Raw genomic sequence first — 16,808 nt, 5'->3', positions numbered from 1 at the left:
TTAATTGGTAATATTTTTTGGAAATTGTTAATTGGCAATTGGTAATATTTGATGCTTGTGTTGTATCCGATGAATCTTTTCTAGCTAATTGATCAGGTCAACTCACTCAGTTTATACTATATAGTTTATTGAAGAAGTTAGATTGGTTCAATGTGGTGCAGTAAACCTTGTGGCAATACTATGCATGATCATAGATGAGTGCAGTTTAAAGATTGAGGGAACAGTGAAGAAAATAACTTGGTAGGTGAGAAGTATCGAATAGTCTAGTAGACAGTTAACTAAGTGGAACTATTTAAGTAGAGTTTAATGTGATTCAAGGAAGCCAAAGTGGATCAAAGCGCTGGTGATGATGAGCATGAGGGATTGGCTGACTAGGAGCAGGAGATGATCATGTGTGAGTCTGTTGGATTGTGGGAAATGGAGTCTGTATTGTTAGAAGCAGGAGGTGTGTTAGTACCAGTGACAAAGTTGGGGTAAAAATCTGAATGAATAAATAATATAAGTCAGGGGTTTGTAGGACTGATGGAAGTTGATATAGCAGAGCTGTTGTTATTTTAAGTATGGCAGAGTAAATAATAAATAGTGGATTGGTGATTTTGTATTGGAAAAAATGTGATTTAGAAAATTTGAAGGCTCTCTAGCATGCGGCGATGATGAAGTAGAATAAGTGTAGAAAATGTTAGATGTAATGTGTATGCACCTTCTGCTCTGATCAGTTTGAACTGTTTGAAGTGGAATTTTATATAGCAGGAAGGGTTAATGCAGTATGAGAGACAAGTAATGAAGTATATGTTTGTTTCCATAGGGCCATTGTCGGTCGCTGTGAAGTAATTGTTTGTTTCCAGGGGATCACTGTCGATTGCCCTGAAGTATATGTTTGTTTCCATAGGGCCATTGTCGGTCGCGGTGAAGTAATTGTTTGTTTCCAGGGGATCACTGTCGATTGCCCTGAAGTATATGTTTGTTTCCATAGGGCCATTGTCGGTCACGGTGAAGTAATTGTTTGTTTCCAGTAGACACTGTTGTTGTACTGAGGTTTACGTTCTTTTGTCTGAGTTGTGTTTGGACAACCGAGTGAGTTGTGCCAGTGAATGTTAAAAGAATACTCGTATTCTTCGACTAGGCAGGAATCTTCTGTTCTAGGGTGTATCAGTTTATCTTTGTCTTAATACGTGTTACAGATTTTGCTCGAAAGGTTGTTTAAAGCGGTCTAAAATGTCTAATTTAACACATAGAGAATTTATCCATGTCTCACCCACTAACTCAGGAACCAACTCCAACCAACATCAAAGCTTATAAAGACAATTACATCTGTTTCAGGAGCAACAAACCAGAACCGATAAACAGGGGACATTTTTCAGAAGGGATGTGTGTATGAATGGGTGTCTGTCCCTAAAACACTGAATGAACTGCCAAAGGCAGCTCACTCGCAGCCCCGACGCTATCCTTCCTGCTCGCCGGCGCCACATTGGTGTCAGAAGTGGGATCGTGGTGTTTGGGTGGCTCTGATGGTTTGGTGAGCCAATATGCCCGGTCTGTCCGAGTGCGCTAGCCCAGGTGGCTGCAGGGGCAGGGTGCCCGGTCCAGCAGTAAGTGGAAGAGCGACTCGGCAGTGTAATGGGGTGCGGTCCGGACATGGAGCCACCCAGTGGACGCTGGTGAGTGGGTCACCGGGACGGTTGACCATTAGGGAGGGGGCAGTGTAGCGTCGCCACTGGGTCTGGCACGGGCTTTACCCAGAAAGCCTTGCGGCAGTGGTGTCTAAGCTCACCGTGGCCGTGTATCCCGATGTTGGGAGTGGGGTGGCTGCGGTGAGGGCTGGGTAAGTAGCTTATATGTTTGTCTGTTGTATGATTGTATGTGTGTATGAATGGGTTAAGTGGCTAGAAGGGATGTTTGGGCCATGGAAGGAAGTTATTGCGAGTTTGGTGATGTCAGCATGCGTGGGATTGGTAATTTTAGTGATATGTTGTTGTTGTGGTATCCCGTGTATCAGGGTATTAATAGAAAAATTTGTAATAGATATAGTGAGTAGAGGAAGCAGAGGGGGGCAGGATCCACCAGTTATCCAGATGATGTTGGCTGATTTGTCTAGATATCATGTAGATGATGATGAGGAGGATACCCTTGAAGGTGGGCCGGAAGACCCACTTCGAGCGGCATAAGTGCTACTAACTCTGCTTAATTAAAGGTAAAACCGACCATACAAGATGAGGAGAGAGGACCAGCACTACGGATCATACACCAAGAGGAAGGAAGGACTGGCAGAGGCAGACTTCGTGGGAATTGGAAGACCCACTCCGAGAGACAGAAGTGACACCAACTGAACCAGCCAACAGGGAACTAAACACCGCAGAAAGCCCGACAAAACCAACCATGTGGAAGAAGAGTCCAGCGGAATCAACGGAGCGGAACAAGACGAGGGGGGAGAATTTAGTTAGACTAGGAGAAAAAAAAAAACATAAACATATAGTTCGCAGACACATAGACCATCTTTGAAAACACTAGTTAAGTGCAACACACATAGTTTAGCTACAAAACGCAAGGGGTTAGTTCAGAATTGTTTACAATGTATATATGTTTGGTACTTTTAGGAAGGATATTCTGTGTTACATCGTTTAAATGTTTGTGTTGCTGTGGAAACAGGTAAGACCGACAGGGGAGAATCCATAAGACATTAGGAGTCATGCAGAGACACAGGAGCTATGGGCCCCTTCTGAATATCTGCAGCTCCGTCTGGTGGAGGACAACCTGAACGGACTTCCTGTAGAAGCCACGCACCCATTGTTTTATTTTATTTTTCTCGTTTTTGATTTCCTATTTTTAAATTGCTTTATTTTGTTTTCCTATTCTTATTTTATTTACTATTTTTGTTTGTTTGTTTGGTTTAAGGGTAGGAGCTGTTGCGATAGGTACGGTTCCTTTAGTTTAACTGGTAGCCTTTTATTTTTTAGATACCTTTTATTGTAAAAATTCAGCCCAGTGGCCATGTAAGTCAGAAGGGGTTAAATTGGGGGGTTGCTGACGGCTATCCTTATCTCCTGGGATCTAGAAACACCTAACCTATAGTTAAAAGTTATTGTGAAAGCATTAAGATGCTTGATTGTTAGGTTTTTCGGAACATAAAAACGTACATTTAATATGGGAAGTTTTACGGCATTTTCCAAGCTTTACGACATCCAGGCCGCATGGTCTTTTGTCCAACATGGCGCCGGCTAGGCTTCCTCCCTGACTCCTACCGAGGGGGGGGGAGGCAGAGCCCGGGGCTTGTTAGCACACTTCATTGGCTCCACCAGCAGTAAAGGAGGAGGAGCCTAGCTGAGTTTAAAAACCGGCGGGGAGAGAGGCTCGGTCTCTTTCTTACGTGGTTGTGTGTCTAGACTGCAGGAGTAAGGAGCGCCGATCGGCTTAGCTCTGATATATATTCACAGATCATTTTTACACTTAATAAAGTGTTTTATAGAGTACTTTCTGGACTTCCCGACTGCTTTCTTCAGGACCTTTTGAACTAAAAGATTTATCCTAACAATAGATAGATAGATGGATAGATAGATAGATAGATAGATAGATAGATAGATAGATAGATAGATAGATAGATAGATAGATAGATAGATAGATAGATCCTTTATTATGCTAGCTAACAGCTAAATGACACTTCATGAATGGGGCTGAAACCAAAAGGCTGGATTTAAAGGCCTGTTATAGCTAGTCAGCCAGCTATCTGAGTGCTAGCCAGCTCTCTGGGCTGGAATTACATTGGAAGGCCTTTAATATATAGATGGATGGATGGATGGATGGATGGATGGATGGATGGATGGATGGATGGATGGATGGATGGATGGATGGATGGATGGATGGATGGATGGATGGATGGATGGATGGATGGATGGATGGATGGATGGATGGATGGATGGATGGATACTTTATTATGCTAGCTAACAGCTAAATGACACTTCATGAATGGGGCTGAAACCAAAAAATAAAAAGCTTACAGCACTCAGTATTCCCAGGCGGTCTCCCATCTAGGTACTGACTGAGCCCAACCCTGCTTGGCTTCTGAGATCGGACGAGATCAGGCATTCCCAAGTTCTTTTTTTTTTTTATTAACCATTTAAATGTACATTACAACAAACATTTTAACTTCATAAATTAAACATTTAAATAATCAAATAAATATTTTACATAAAAATATTACATTTAAAAACATTAAAAATAACAATCAGTACATTACATTCAAAAATTCAGACATGAACATGCCGGTAGATTTACTTTAACTCCACTCCATGTCATTTCAAAAAAGCAGTTTGTTTTTACAAATATATTTTCGAAAACTTCTACTTTTCCATTCATTTTATAAAACTCATAAAACATCCTTAAAAAATACTCCAGTTTCTTTTCATATATTACACACATCTTGACAGACAGTTGCTTATATTTCCTTATATTGCGTCTTAAATATATCGTATATCTAGCAACCGCTAAAATAGTGTTTAGGATCAGTGTATTCTTGCTTTTACTATTAAAACCAAATAAAAACAGAGTTTCCCAATTAAAATCATTTATCTTGTCCCCCAATAAATCTCTGACCATTCTCTTTAATTTCAGTATAAAACATCTAATTTCTTTGCACTCAAAGAACATATGTTTTATGTTTTCTACTTTATTTTCGTCACATACTTTACAATTTGGATTATCACTAAGTTTAAATTTGTGTAATCTCTGTTCATCATAAATGCAGTTATGTTTTAAGTAAAAGTCAAAGTTCTCTAAAATTAGCAGCTTTGGTCCTGTGTAAGTTTCCCATATGCTCTTTATCTCTAGATCAGGATACATCTTACTCCAATATAATCTCGCCCTGGGTTCTACCCACGCTTTGGCTACAAATATCTCATTAAAAGTTCTTAAAACACAGTTATTTATCTGGATTACATCTTTTTCAAATTTCACTTCTATTCTCATGTTTTCGTTTTCTTCATTATTTTCTATCTTTTTAATCCATTCTTCCGGTATTGCTTGTTTTAAAATTTCATATTGTTTTTCGATGCCATCTTTGTTTTCTATCTCTTCATTCTCTTCTATAAAGTCTATAATTGCCTGTGTGGGTAAGAACCCTGGGCGAAATTCATATAAAACATCTTTTATCTGTTTAACACCTGCTTCAAACCAGTTTTTAAAAAACAGTGAACACTCATTAAAAAGTATCTGTTTGTTTAAAAAAATTGGTTGATCTAAAAGATGTTTTCTCCCCTCCACTTTAAAAATGATATTGTCCATAAAATCACCCCAAGCTCTAAAAACCTCTTTATAAAAGTCCGGCACATCCTGACACATGTTCTCTTTTATTTTCATGTATAAAACATTTGTGTTCATGTCTCTTCCTACACAATTATTCATATAAAAATTAAAAATCTTTTTCCAAACATGTTCTTCCTCGTTTAGATATTTTTTAATTACTTTTACCCTTAGACTTTGTTTTCTTATAAAAATGTCTAAAAGTCCTGCTCCGCCATCCTTCTTTTTCCCTATTAATGTATCATACGCAATTTTTGCCGGTTTTCCCTCCCATAAAAAATCCAGTATTGTCCTTTTAACTTGTTTGACCACCCACATCGGCATGCTTACTACCCCGGCCGCATACCACATTTTTGATAAAAACAATGCATTAATTACTAGGACCCTCCCTTTTAAAAATAAATTCCTTCTTCTCCAATTATTTAGTTTTTTCTGCATCTTGTTTAATGTTTCTTCCCATATGATGTCTCTTATTTCGCTTTCATCTTCCCCTATGTATATTCCTAAAATTTTTATCTTCTCTTTTACTTCGTTAAAATTAATGTCTTTAGGTAAAATCTCGGCATTGCATAGTCTCATGTATTGTGTTTTTTCTTTATTTACATATGCTCCAGATCCTTTACAGTATCTATCTAAGATTTTCAGTGCTCTATTTATACTATCAATATTTTTTAAAATCAGTGTTGTGTCATCAGCATATTGAAATATTTTCTCTTGTTTTTCTGTACCTTCTATAAAAATTCCTTGAATGTCCTCGTTTGCACTAATGGCCAAACCAAGCGGTTCCGCCACTAAAGTGTATAAAAGTGCAGATAGAGGACAGCCCTGGCGTATTGATCGTGTTACCGAGATAAAATCCGTTAAAAAACCATTAACCTTTACGCAGCTGTATGCGTCAGAGTAAAGACATTTTAACCACCGTTTAAAACTTTCCCCAAACCCAAAAGCTGTTAAAACATCAAAAAGGTATTTGTGATCTACTTTATCGAAAGCTTTTTCAAAGTCTACACTAATTAAATATCCTTTTATTTTTTTTGTTTTCATATACCATATGGTATCCCTTATATTACTTATTGTGTCTGCAATGTCTCTATTTAAAACTCCATATGCTTGATTCGTTTTTATGATGTCCGGTAAAACCTTTTTTAAACGATTTGCTAAAACCTTTGCTAAAATTTTGTAGTCGGTGTTTAACATGCTTATAGGTCTATATTGTATTAGATCAGACTTATCCCCTTTATTCTTAAAAATCATCTTAATCATACCTTTTTTCATTTGTTGTGTGACTTCTCCTTGTTTATATATTTCATTAAATAATTTAGCTAAAATTGGGATAAAAGTGGTTTTAAAAGCTTTATAAAATTCCGCTGTAAAACCATCTATTCCCGGACTTTTCTTATTTTTTAAAATATCTATTACTTCCTCTATTTCCTCTTCTTCTATCGCTTTGTCACACATTTTTCTATCCTCATCTTTAAGTTTCGTTTTAATATGTGTTAATAAAAAGTTCTTTTCTTCTTCTTCTATTTCTGTTTTTGTAAATAAATTGGAATAAAAACTGTGCACCTCTTTTAAAATTCCTTCTGTTGTTTTAACCTCTCTTCCCTCCTTTGTTTTGATTACTTTCATTTCATCCGCTTTTTGTTTTGTTTTTTCTAGCTCAAAGAAATATTTGGTGCATTTTTCCCCCTGCATCATATACTGTGCTTTGCTCCTGATCATTGCTCCTCTGAAACTTTTTTCTTCTAGTTCTTTTAATTTTTCTTCTAGTATTAAGATGTTCCCGACATCTCCTTTATTCTTTTCTATCTTTTTTAGTTCATTTTCTAGTTCTTCCGTTTTACTGATCTCTATGCTTCTTTTGATCCGTCTCATTTTTATCCCATATTTTATTGCATACTTTTTTATATCATATTTTAGGTTATCCCACCATACTCCTATTTCTTGTTTGTATAAAATATCTTCTTTACTGTTTTCAACTATGTTTTTAATTTCAATTTTAAATATTTCATCTTGTAGATGCTCTGCGTTAAAAGCCCACACTCCTGGCCCTCGCACTACTTCATTAAAATCAAATTTCGCCGTTATAAAATTATGATCACTAAAATTGTATTTTTTGTATTCTATTTTTTCCATGTTTGCCTTTATTTTTTCAGAGCTTAATAAAAAGTCTATCCTGCTTTGTTTCCGTTTGTTTTGATATATTTCTTCCCTCGAATAGATTCTTTTTTCAGGATTATTCTGTCTCCATACATCTACTATATTGTGTTTATTCATTAAAATTTTTAATTGTTCTCTTCCTGTGTCGGTTCTAAAATTCATTTCGTCGTTGATATCTATTTTACTAAAGACAGTAATAAAATCTCCTATTAAAATATTGTCATCCCATTTTTCCATTAAAACACTCAAATCTTTAAAAAAGGTTTCTTTTTCTTTTACATTATTTGGTGCATGTATTGTGCATATAGTTAAACTTTTGTTATTGTTAGTTAATTTAACTGTTAAAATACGTCCATTTTTGTCTGCGTAAATTTTTTCTACCTTTTCAAAAATATCTTTTTTAATTAAAATTGCTACTCCTCCTCTTTTATTTTCTCTACTATTATGTATTAAATGCCCTTCCCACTCTTTACTTAAGTCTTCTGCTATTTCATTATTCCAAAATGTTTCTTGTAAACATAAAATATCCGTTTTATTTGTTAGGTGTATCAATCTTTTAAAATGCATAAAATCACTAATCCCCCTTACATTGATTGATGTTAAAATAAACGCACTCATTAAAAGAGTGACACACCTAAAACTTGCCATTATTCTAAATGTACTTCACTTAAAACGTCAAACATACCCGTTTTTTCTATTCTTTTCTCCTTTGCTGTTTCTCTTCTTTTCTTCTGTTTTTCCAAAGCTTTCATTATGTTTGGTTGCGGTTTAGTCTTTCTTTTTGTCCCTTCAGTTGTCCTCGCCATTTGCTCTGTTTTAATAACGTTGTCAATTCCTTTACTGTCTGTCTCTGTTATGTTGTCAGTGTCCATTGTTTCCTCTTCTTCTTCTTTGTTGTCTGTTTCTTGTTCCATTTCTATTGTTTTATTTGTGTCTTCTTTTGTATTGTCGTCCCCATTCTCTGTCTGTTCTTTAGCTGTTGTTTTCTCGTTTGTCTGTGTTTCCTGTTCTGTTTCTTCTTCTATGTTTGTCTGTTCTTGGTTTCTTTTTTCTCCCGTTTCAGTCTCTCTCTCCGATGTTTCAGTTTCTGTACACACACAGCTTATTAGTGCGTGGTTGCACACTGGGCATTTTGTTGCTCCGCAGTATCTTGCGTAATGCCCCTGCTCCATGCACTCACGGCATGTGAAATTCGGACAGTCTCTCATTATGTGGTCCGGGCTTGTACACACTCTGCACATCTTTATTTGTCTGTCGTGTATTACCCTAAAATATTGTGGTCCTTCCGCTGTTTCCAGCTTCACGCTGTATGGCAAGGAGATGACCTCTTTAGGGAATCTAACTTTTAAGAATCTTGTTCCGTCCGCTACAGTCGTTTCTGGGTAAAATCTTCTCCTGATCGGGAGTATCGGAGTCACTCCCCAATTTATCAGTTTTTGTAATATTACTCTGTCTTCTAGATATGCCGGTAGGTTTAAAAATGAAACCATCAGTTCACTCGAACATAGTTTTCTTATTTCACACAATTTGTCTTTTATAATTAGTCCATCTATTAGTTTTTCAGCATCCTCTTCATCTTCTAATGTAATTTCGAATTCCTTGTTTTGTCTGCTTCTCACTGCCAGTAGTTTGCCGAATCCGATTTCGTTATCCACTGCTTTGATTATATCCATCGCCGTCAGGTTTATAATACCTCCCGTTTCCACGATAACCGTTGCTTCTTTTTGGTAGTTCCTTTGTTGTCTTGATCTTTGCGTGTATTCTCGTCTTTGTTTTGTGTTTTCCGCTGTATTGCCATCTTTTCCATCTTGTTGTTTTCCTTTGTTTTTTGTTTCGGGGGTAATCCTTTCCATAGTCTGTTCTTTCGTTCCTAGTTCATTTTCCGTATATCTGTCCATATTCTGCGTCTTGTTCAAGTCCGTGTCCATATTGCATTGTCCAGTGTTCCATTCCATTGTCAAAGCCGTTGTTGTCATTTATGTTGAAAATACACAAACCTAAATAAATAAATAGCTCCCCAAGCAGTATTTCAGCTGGGGGGCTTTAACTAAATCAATAAAACTGCAAGTAGGTTTCAAAAAAATACCTAGTTAACAAATAATAAGTATAAATTAAACAAACAATGGGAGAGCCTTTCTCTCCCCTCTGCACCTTTAACTTCCTGTTCACTGCTGTGGGCGTGGTCAGGCGTTCCCAAGGTGGTTTGGCCGTAAGCGAAAGAAGCTGGATTTAAAGGCCTGTTATAGCTAGTCAGCCAGCTATCTGAGTGCTAGCCAGCTATCTGGGCTGGATTTACATTGGAAGGCCTTTTATAGATAGATAGATAGATAGATAGATAGATAGATAGATAGATAGATAGATAGATAGATAGATAGATAGATAGATAGATAGATAGATAGATAGATAGATAGATAGATAGATAGATAGATAGATAGATAGATAGATAAGATAGATAAGATAGATAGATAGATAGATAGATAGATAGATAGATAGATAGATAGATACTTTATTATGCTAGCTAACAGCTAAATGACACTTCATGAATGGGGCTGAAACCAAAAAATAAAAAGCTTACAGCACTCAGTATTCCCAGGCGGTCTCCCATCTAGGTACTGACTGAGCCCAACCCTGCTTGGCTTCTGAGATCGGACGAGATCAGGCGTTCCCAAGGTGGTTTGGCCGTAAGCGAAAGAAGCTGGATTTAAAGGCCTGTTATAGCTAGTCAGCCAGCTATCTGAGTGCTAGCCAGCTATCTGGGCTGGATTTACATTGGAAGGCCTTTATAGATAGATAGATAGATAGATAGATAGATAGATAGATAGATAGATAGATAGATAGATAGATAGATAGATAGATAGATAGATAGATAGATAGATAGATAGATAGATAGATAGATAGATAGATAGATAGATAGATACTTTATTATGCTAGCTAACAGCTAAATGACACTTCATGAATGGGGCTGAAACCAAAAAATAAAAAGCTTACAGCACTCAGTATTCCCAGGCGGTCTCCCATCTAGGTACTGACTGAGCCCAACCCTGCTTGGCTTCTGAGGTCGGACGAGATCAGGCGTTCCCAAGGTGGTTTGGCCGTAAGCGAAAGAAGCTGGATTTAAAGGCCTGTTATAGCTAGTCAGCCAGCTATCTGAGTGCTAGCCAGCTATCTGGGCTGGATTTACATTGGAAGGCCTTTTATAGATAGATAGATAGATAGATAGATAGATAGATAGATAGATAGATAGATAGATAGATAGATAGATAGATAGATAGATAGATAGATAGATAGATAGATAGATAGATAGATAGATAGATAGATAGATAGATACTTTATTATGCTAGCTAACAGCTAAATGACACTTCATGAATGGGGCTGAAACCAAAAAATAAAAAGCTTACAGCACTCAGTATTCCCAGGCGGTCTCCCATCTAGGTACTGACTGAGCCCAACCCTGCTTGGCTTCTGAGATCGGACGAGATCAGGCGTTCCCAAGGTGGTTTGGCCGTAAGCGAAAGAAGCTGGATTTAAAGGCCTGTTATAGCTAGTCAGCCAGCTATCTGAGTGCTAGCCAGCTATCTGGGCTGGATTTACATTGGAAGGCCTTTTATAGATAGATAGATAGATAGATAGATAGATAGATAGATAGATAGATAGATAGATAGATAGATAGATAGATAGATAGATAGATAGATAGATAGATAGATAGATAGATAGATAGATAGATAGATAGATAGATAGATAGATAGATAGATAGATAGATACTTTATTATGCTAGCTAACAGCTAAATGACACTTCATGAATGGGGCTGAAACCAAAAAATAAAAAGCTTACAGCACTCAGTATTCCCAGGCGGTCTCCCATCTAGGTACTGACTGAGCCCAACCCTGCTTGGCTTCTGAGATCGGACGAGATCAGGCGTTCCCAAGGTGGTTTGGCCGTAAGCGAAAGAAGCTGGATTTAAAGGCCTGTTATAGCTAGTCAGCCAGCTATCTGAGTGCTAGCCAGCTATCTGGGCTGGATTTACATTGGAAGGCCTTTTATAGATAGATAGATAGATAGATAGATAGATAGATAGATAGATAGATAGATAGATAGATAGATAGATAGATAGATAGATAGATAGATAGATAGATAGATAGATAGATAGATAGATAGATAGATAGATAGATAGATACTTTATTATGCTAGCTAACAGCTAAATGACACTTCATGAATGGGGCTGAAACCAAAAAATAAAAAGCTTACAGCACTCAGTATTCCCAGGCGGTCTCCCATCTAGGTACTGACTGAGCCCAACCCTGCTTGGCTTCTGAGATCGGACGAGATCAGGCGTTCCCAAGGTGGTTTGGCCGTAAGCGAAAGAAGCTGGATTTAAAGGCCTGTTATAGCTAGTCAGCCAGCTATCTGAGTGCTAGCCAGCTATCTGGGCTGGATTTACATTGGAAGGCCTTTTATAGATAGATAGATAGATAGATAGATAGATAGATAGATAGATAGATAGATAGATAGATAGATAGATAGATAGATAGATAGATAGATAGATAGATAGATAGATAGATAGATAGATAGATAGATAGATAGATACTTTATTATGCTAGCTAACAGCTAAATGACACTTCATGAATGGGGCTGAAACCAAAAAATAAAAAGCTTACAGCACTCAGTATTCCCAGGCTGTCTCCCATCTAGGTACTGACTGAGCCCAACCCTGCTTGGCTTCTGAGATCGGACGAGATCAGGCGTTCCCAAGGTGGTTTGGCCGTAAGCGAAAGAAGCTGGATTTAAAGGCCTGTTATAGCTAGTCAGCCAGCTATCTGAGTGCTAGCCAGCTATCTGGGCTGGATTTACATTGGAAGGCCTTTTATAGATAGATAGATAGATAGATAGATAGATAGATAGATAGATATATAGATAGATAGATAGATAGATAGATAGATAGATAGATAGATAGATAGATAGATTAGATAGATAGATAGATAGATAGATAGATAGATAGATAGATAGATAGATAGATAGATAGATAGATAGATAGATAGATAGATAGATAGATAGATACTTTATTATGCTAGCTAACAGCTAAATGACACTTCATGAATGGGGCTGAAACCAAAAAATAAAAAGCTTACAGCACTCAGTATTCCCAGGCGGTCTCCCATCTAGGTACTGACTGAGCCCAACCCTGCTTGGCTTCTGAGATCGGACGAGATCAGGCGCTCCCAAGGTGGTTTGGCCGTAAGCGAAAGAAGCTGGATTTAAAGGCCTGTTATAGCTAGTCAGCCAGCTATCTGAGTGCTAGCCAGCTATCTGGGCTGGATTTACATTGGAAGGCCTTTTATAGATAGATAGATAGATAGATAGATAGATAGATAGATAGATAGATAGATAGATAGATAGATAGATAGATAGATAGATAGATAGATAGATAGATAGATAGATAGATAGATAGATAGATAGATAGATAGATACTTTATTATGCTAGCTAACAGCTAAATGACACTTCATGAATGGGGCTGAAACCAAAAAATAAAAAGCTTACAGCACTCAGTATTCCCAGGCGGTCTCCCATCTAGGTACTGACTGAGCCCAACCCTGCTTGGCTTCTGAGGTCGGACGAGATCAGGCGTTCCCAAGGTGGTTTGGCCGTAAGCGAAAGAAGCTGGATTTAAAGGCCTGTTATAGCTAGTCAGCCAGCTATCTGAGTGCTAGCCAGCTATCTGGGCTGGATTTACATTGGAAGGCCTTTTATAGATAGATAGATAGATAGATAGATAGATAGATAGATAGATATATAGATAGATAGATAGATAGATAGATAGATAGATAGATAGATAGATAGATAGATAGATAGATAGATAGATAGATAGATAGATAGATACTTTATTATGCTAGCTAACAGCTAAATGACACTTCATGAATGGGGCTGAAAGCAAAAAATAAAAAGCTTACAGCACTCAGTATTCCCAGGCGGTCTCCCATCTAGGTACTGACTGAGCCCAACCCTGCTTGGCTTCTGAGATCGGACGAGATCAGGCGTTCCCAAGGTGGTTTGGCCGTAAGCGAAAGAAGCTGGATTTAAAGGCCTGTTATAGCTAGTCAGCCAGCTATCTGAGTGCTAGCCAGCTATCTGGGCTGGATTTACATTGGAAGGCCTTTTATAGATAGATAGATAGATAGATAGATAGATAGATAGATAGATAGATAGATAGATAGATAGATAGATAGATAGATAGATAGATAGATAGATAGATAGATAGATAGATAGATAGATAGATAGATAGATAGATAGATAGATACTTTATTATGCTAGCTAACAGCTAAATGACACTTCATGAATGGGGCTGAAACCAAAAAATAAAAAGCTTACAGCACTCAGTATTCCCAGGCGGTCTCCCATCTAGGTACTGACTGAGCCCAACCCTGCTTGGCTTCTGAGATCGGACGAGATCAGGCGTTCCCAAGGTGGTTTGGCCGTAAGCGAAAGAAGCTGGATTTAAAGGCCTGTTATAGCTAGTCAGCCAGCTATCTGAGTGCTAGCCAGCTATCTGGGCTGGATTTACATTGGAAGGCCTTTTATAGATAGATAGATAGATAGATAGATAGATAGATAGATAGATAGATAGATAGATAGATAGATAGATAGATAGATAGATAGATAGATAGATAGATAGATAGATAGATAGATAGATAGATAGATAGATAGATAGATAGATAGATAGATAGATACTTTATTATGCTAGCTAACAGCTAAATGACACTTCATGAATGGGGCTGAAACCAAAAAATAAAAAGCTTACAGCACTCAGTATTCCCAGGCGGTCTCCCATCTAGGTACTGACTGAGCCCAACCCTGCTTGGCTTCTGAGATCGGACGAGATCAGGCGTTCCCAAGGTGGTTTGGCCGTAAGCGAAAGAAGCTGGATTTAAAGGCCTGTTATAGCTAGTCAGCCAGCTATCTGAGTGCTAGCCAGCTATCTGGGCTGGATTTACATTGGAAGGCCTTTTATAGATAGATAGATAGATAGATAGATAGATAGATAGATAGATAGATAGATAGATAGATAGATAGATAGATAGATAGATAGATAGATAGATAGATAGATAGATAGATAGATAGATAGATAGATAGATAGATAGATAGATAGATAGATAGATAGATAGATAGATAGATACTTTATTATGCTAGCTAACAGCTAAATGACACTTCATGAATGGGGCTGAAACCAAAAAATAAAAAGCTTACAGCACTCAGTATTCCCAGGCTGTCTCCCATCTAGGTACTGACTGAGCCCAACCCTGCTTGGCTTCTGAGATCGGACGAGATCAGGCGTTCCCAAGGTGGTTTGGCCGTAAGCGAAAGAAGCTGGATTTAAAGGCCTGTTATAGCTAGTCAGCCAGCTATCTGAGTGCTAGCCAGCTATCTGGGCTGGATTTACATTGGAAGGCCTTTTATAGATAGATAGATAGATAGATAGATAGATAGATAGATAGATAGATATATAGATAGATAGATAGATAGATAGATAGATAGATAGATAGATAGATTAGATAGATAGATAGATAGATAGATAGATAGATAGATAGATAGATAGATAGATAGATAGATAGATAGATAGATAGATAGATAGATAGATAGATAGATACTTTATTATGCTAGCTAACAGCTAAATGACACTTCATGAATGGGGCTGAAACCAAAAAATAAAAAGCTTACAGCACTCAGTATTCCCAGGCGGTCTCCCATCTAGGTACTGACTGAGCCCAACCCTGCTTGGCTTCTGAGATCGGACGAGATCAGGCGCTCCCAAGGTGGTTTGGCCGTAAGCGAAAGAAGCTGGATTTAAAGGCCTGTTATAGCTAGTCAGCCAGCTATCTGAGTGCTAGCCAGCTATCTGGGCTGGATTTACATTGGAAGGCCTTTTATAGATAGATAGATAGATAGATAGATAGATAGATAGATAGATAGATAGATAGATAGATAGATAGATAGATAGATAGATAGATAGATAGATAGATAGATAGATAGATAGATAGATAGATAGATAGATAGATAGATAGATAGATAGATACTTTATTATGCTAGCTAACAGCTAAATGACACTTCATGAATGGGGCTGAAACCAAAAAATAAAAAGCTTACAGCACTCAGTATTCCCAGGCGGTCTCCCATCTAGGTACTGACTGAGCCCAACCCTGCTTGGCTTCTGAGGTCGGACGAGATCAGGCGTTCCCAAGGTGGTTTGGCCGTAAGCGAAAGAAGCTGGATTTAAAGGCCTGTTATAGCTAGTCAGCCAGCTATCTGAGTGCTAGCCAGCTATCTGGGCTGGATTTACATTGGAAGGCCTTTTATAGATAGATAGATAGATAGATAGATAGATAGATAGATAGATATATAGATAGATAGATAGATAGATAGATAGATAGATAGATAGATAGATAGATAGATAGATAGATAGATAGATAGATAGATAGATAGATAGATAGATAGATACTTTATTATGCTAGCTAACAGCTAAATGACACTTCATGAATGGGGCTGAAAGCAAAAAATAAAAAGCTTACAGCACTCAGTATTCCCAGGCGGTCTCCCATCTAGGTACTGACTGAGCCCAACCCTGCTTGGCTTCTGAGATCGGACGAGATCAGGCGTTCCCAAGGTGGTTTGGCCGTAAGCGAAAGAAGCTGGATTTAAAGGCCTGTTATAGCTAGTCAGCCAGCTATCTGAGTGCTAGCCAGCTATCTGGGCTGGATTTACATTGGAAGGCCTTTTATAGATAGATAGATAGATAGATAGATAGATAGATAGATAGATAGATAGATAGATAGATAGATAGATAGATAGATAGATAGATAGATAGATAGATAGATAGATAGATAGATAGATAGATAGATAGATAGATAGATAGATAGATAGATACTTTATTATGCTAGCTAACAGCTAAATGACACTTCATGAATGGGGCTGAAACCAAAAAATAAAAAGCTTACAGCACTCAGTATTCCCAGGCGGTCTCCCATCTAGGTACTGACTGAGCCCAACCCTGCTTGGCTTCTGAGATCGGACGAGATCAGGCGTTCCCAAGGTGGTTTGGCCGTAAGCGAAAGAAGCTGGATTTAAAGGCCTGTTATAGCTAGTCAGCCAGCTATCTGAGTGCTAGCCAGCTATCTGGGCTGGATTTACATTGGAAGGCCTTTTATAGATAGATAGATAGATAGATAGATAGATAGATAGATAGATAGATAGATAGATAGATAGATAGATAGATAGATAGATAGATAGATAGATAGATAGATAGATAGATAGATAGATAGATAGATAGATAGATAGATAGATACTTTATTATGCTAGCTAACAGCT

General features: G+C 37.8%; 14 non-coding genes and 2 pseudogenes across 14 annotated transcripts; all 16 read right to left on the bottom strand.

Annotated features, from left to right (window-relative positions):
- Nucleotides 1-10,020: 10,020 nt before the first annotated feature.
- LOC134315704 (5S ribosomal RNA) lies at nucleotides 10,021-10,139 on the bottom strand. Its single transcript, XR_010012767.1, has one exon. It is a non-coding gene; the product is annotated as a 5S ribosomal RNA (ribosomal RNA).
- Nucleotides 10,140-10,433: 294 nt separating this feature from the next.
- Nucleotides 10,434-10,552, bottom strand: LOC134315813 (5S ribosomal RNA). Its single transcript, XR_010012870.1, has one exon. It is a non-coding gene; the product is annotated as a 5S ribosomal RNA (ribosomal RNA).
- Nucleotides 10,553-10,843: 291 nt separating this feature from the next.
- LOC134315703 (5S ribosomal RNA) lies at nucleotides 10,844-10,962 on the bottom strand. The gene has a single exon (XR_010012766.1). It is a non-coding gene; the product is annotated as a 5S ribosomal RNA (ribosomal RNA).
- Nucleotides 10,963-11,277: 315 nt separating this feature from the next.
- LOC134315702 (5S ribosomal RNA) lies at nucleotides 11,278-11,396 on the bottom strand. The gene has a single exon (XR_010012765.1). It is a non-coding gene; the product is annotated as a 5S ribosomal RNA (ribosomal RNA).
- Nucleotides 11,397-11,691: 295 nt separating this feature from the next.
- Nucleotides 11,692-11,810, bottom strand: LOC134315701 (5S ribosomal RNA). Its single transcript, XR_010012764.1, has one exon. It is a non-coding gene; the product is annotated as a 5S ribosomal RNA (ribosomal RNA).
- A 291-nt stretch (nucleotides 11,811-12,101) lies between these two features.
- Nucleotides 12,102-12,220, bottom strand: LOC134315418 (5S ribosomal RNA; annotated as a pseudogene).
- A 352-nt stretch (nucleotides 12,221-12,572) lies between these two features.
- LOC134315603 (5S ribosomal RNA) lies at nucleotides 12,573-12,691 on the bottom strand. The gene has a single exon (XR_010012670.1). It is a non-coding gene; the product is annotated as a 5S ribosomal RNA (ribosomal RNA).
- Nucleotides 12,692-12,982: 291 nt separating this feature from the next.
- On the bottom strand, nucleotides 12,983-13,101 carry LOC134315812 (5S ribosomal RNA). Its single transcript, XR_010012869.1, has one exon. It is a non-coding gene; the product is annotated as a 5S ribosomal RNA (ribosomal RNA).
- Nucleotides 13,102-13,392: 291 nt separating this feature from the next.
- LOC134315700 (5S ribosomal RNA) lies at nucleotides 13,393-13,511 on the bottom strand. The gene has a single exon (XR_010012763.1). It is a non-coding gene; the product is annotated as a 5S ribosomal RNA (ribosomal RNA).
- A 299-nt stretch (nucleotides 13,512-13,810) lies between these two features.
- On the bottom strand, nucleotides 13,811-13,929 carry LOC134315699 (5S ribosomal RNA). The gene has a single exon (XR_010012762.1). It is a non-coding gene; the product is annotated as a 5S ribosomal RNA (ribosomal RNA).
- A 311-nt stretch (nucleotides 13,930-14,240) lies between these two features.
- On the bottom strand, nucleotides 14,241-14,359 carry LOC134315698 (5S ribosomal RNA). Its single transcript, XR_010012761.1, has one exon. It is a non-coding gene; the product is annotated as a 5S ribosomal RNA (ribosomal RNA).
- A 327-nt stretch (nucleotides 14,360-14,686) lies between these two features.
- Nucleotides 14,687-14,805, bottom strand: LOC134315416 (5S ribosomal RNA; annotated as a pseudogene).
- Nucleotides 14,806-15,157: 352 nt separating this feature from the next.
- LOC134315591 (5S ribosomal RNA) lies at nucleotides 15,158-15,276 on the bottom strand. The gene has a single exon (XR_010012658.1). It is a non-coding gene; the product is annotated as a 5S ribosomal RNA (ribosomal RNA).
- A 307-nt stretch (nucleotides 15,277-15,583) lies between these two features.
- LOC134315811 (5S ribosomal RNA) lies at nucleotides 15,584-15,702 on the bottom strand. Its single transcript, XR_010012868.1, has one exon. It is a non-coding gene; the product is annotated as a 5S ribosomal RNA (ribosomal RNA).
- A 303-nt stretch (nucleotides 15,703-16,005) lies between these two features.
- On the bottom strand, nucleotides 16,006-16,124 carry LOC134315697 (5S ribosomal RNA). The gene has a single exon (XR_010012760.1). It is a non-coding gene; the product is annotated as a 5S ribosomal RNA (ribosomal RNA).
- A 307-nt stretch (nucleotides 16,125-16,431) lies between these two features.
- Nucleotides 16,432-16,550, bottom strand: LOC134315696 (5S ribosomal RNA). Its single transcript, XR_010012759.1, has one exon. It is a non-coding gene; the product is annotated as a 5S ribosomal RNA (ribosomal RNA).
- Nucleotides 16,551-16,808: the final 258 nt, after the last annotated feature.

Source organism: Trichomycterus rosablanca, chromosome 5 (assembly GCF_030014385.1).
Source record: "Trichomycterus rosablanca isolate fTriRos1 chromosome 5, fTriRos1.hap1, whole genome shotgun sequence".
Taxonomy (NCBI): Eukaryota; Metazoa; Chordata; class Actinopteri; order Siluriformes; family Trichomycteridae; genus Trichomycterus; species Trichomycterus rosablanca.
This window is presented reverse-complemented; position numbering and strand designations above follow the sequence as displayed.